The sequence below is a fragment of the Elephantulus edwardii genome, unplaced genomic scaffold, assembly GCF_000299155.1.
Source record: "Elephantulus edwardii isolate Elephantulus edwardi_28Jun2011 unplaced genomic scaffold, EleEdw1.0 scaffold00456, whole genome shotgun sequence".
Classification (NCBI taxonomy): Eukaryota; Metazoa; Chordata; class Mammalia; order Macroscelidea; family Macroscelididae; genus Elephantulus; species Elephantulus edwardii.
Window position 1 is genome coordinate 616,068 of NW_006400206.1, and position 2,550 is coordinate 618,617.

Here is a 2,550-nt window from a genome sequence, read left to right on the forward strand (position 1 = left end):
CAGTCTTTTGACCAAATCTATTCAGTAAATCACTGTTCTTTTTAAGAACATCAGTTTATTCCTAGAGTGTGGACTGGAAAAATATATCTGCAATCAAATTTGTAAGTTCCATTAAGTTCTGTTTTGTAAAAACAAATTCACCTGTGTTTCTCATCTTTTCAGCCCACCCCAGCATGCCTGGCACAGGTGCAGCAAACTCACTATACACTGTTAGGATCTCACCTGATCTTTCTTTCACTCCGTGTTCTAGATTTTCCTGTCCTGTCACCCTATGAGTGAGGAAAAAGACTTTCAATCACTATTACACAATCAAGGGAGTTAACATTCTTGGTCAACCCATAAATAATCGTGAATAAGCCCTTCTCTCATCCTTTGAAGATTGTCTTGACATGCACTGTACATGGTATGTTCTCCAGTTACAAATGTGACTAGCTTGACACTATATATTGAATCAAATCTCCTCCCCTCTCTCCTCCATTTGTACAAAGACTGTACTTAAAATACCTTCTTTGGGACATCTTAAAAAGCTTCACAAACATGATTTTGAAATTGCTATACTAGGAAATTCTTGACAAATACAAGAATGATTATTTTTTAACTGTTAAAAAATTTTTCACATTGTACTTCAAAAAATCATTACCATGGTTATTTTTTATAAAATCAATCACCACTGGATTTTGTCCATCATTACCCAGACGAGAATAATTCTTTTTTTTATAATTATATTTTATTAATTTTCATAAACATTTACAGAGATTTTGGGTTTTCATTCATTCATTGTTGCACTATTCTCTCTACCCTCCTCCCAGTTTGTTCTTGTCCAAATGCCACAGTGCTTGTCAAAGCCAGTTCTGATTAATCTTCTTTGTCAGTGTGTCCTTTGCCATTCCCTATCACTCCTCCCTGAGAGAGACTTCACCCTGAGTCATAAGGAAAAGGGGATGGCGTATTCTCTTAGCTCCTTCCTGCTGAAAAGGGACGCTGTGGGTTTCAGGCTGAAGATCTTCTCTCACTACTCTAAAGGGCCCCTTTGGCAGTAGGAAACACATAGTCTATTATGGAGATTGATTTTGGAATTTAGATGCACTCTTACTGATTGTGCTTGGCCGTACATGTTCATATCCTTGAAGATGTATCATGGGGGTGTTGCAACCTAGAAGACACAAATTTAACTAACAAGTTATAAGTACATGAGTCAAAAATTATGGTAAAGTAAAATAAAAGATTCTTTCATTGTTCCACAACACCCCCCCCAGGTCCCCTCCACCATGCAGCCCTCGCTCTAGACTCCTGTGATGATAGAAACACCCAGTTATATATCTCTTTTAAAGAGTTCCCTCCCTCCTCCGCCTCAGTGCAGCATACATCATTGAACCCATCTTACTCAGTCTCTCCTCGACCCCAAGGACAGTCCCATTCTACAACAATGGCATCATGTAATATTTGTCCCTTTGTGACTGGGATATTTCACTCAGCGTAATGTTCTCCAGAGTCAACCATTTTGAATAATATTGCATGAGTTCCTTGTTTTTTAATGCAGCATAGTATTCCATTGTGCGAATATACCACAGTTTCTCTAGCCATTCGTTTGTTGATGGGCGAGAATAATTCTTGATAATAATTTTGTGCTTTATAGGTTTCAATATTTTTTGGTGGTATTCTCTCATTTTAATCTTTTTACCAACATTTTTATTTTTAATCATGATTTCTTCTCATTTCAAGTTCTAACACCCTGGCCTCATCACCAATTTTTCTTGACCATCATTCATCATAGTTGGTCTCTCTGCTTCTGTCTTTGCTCCTTTCCTAACTTCTACACTCATATCATGGAAGGGAGATGGGCAATCAACTTCTGTGGTATTTACTGGCTCTGAAAACCCATTGAAGGTTCAGCTATGAGTCCACAAGTCTACAAGTCAGTCCTGACTCGAAGGGATACAACAACAATAACAATAATACCAATCTAGTCTCATCACAACAAATGACAACTGGAACTCCCTTTTTCAAAGTCATCCTATTTAGAATAAAAGGTCTTATGAAATTCAGAAAAACCTTACAAAGTCATGTCCTGATATCTCTCCTTACTTTATCTTCTTTAATTCCCACACAGGCTTATTCCACTTCAATTCATTGCCTCCTTGCTATTAGTCAAGCAAGGTAAACATTCTCAGTGTTCTCCTACCTCAGGACCTTTGCACTTGTAGTTTCTCTCTATGGAGTGTTTTCACCAATATAGCTACAGCTCATTCATTTCCTTCTTCATATCCCTGCTTGAGCTCCACCTTGTCAATAAAGTTTAGCTAATCATTCTTACTAAAATTTCAACCCTTTTGTCTTCCCTCCCAACTCACTATTTTCTTCCTTGTTTATTTTTTTCAGAGTAATATCATTTGACATCATCTATATTGTTTGTGACCTATTTCTCCTGTCTGATATAAGCTTCATGAGCGCAGGGATGAGCCAGAGCCTATGGTGATGAAGGAAGAAGTTCAAGCTGCTTTGAAGGAAATAGCAAAAAATAAGGCCCCAGGAATAGATGGTATACCAATT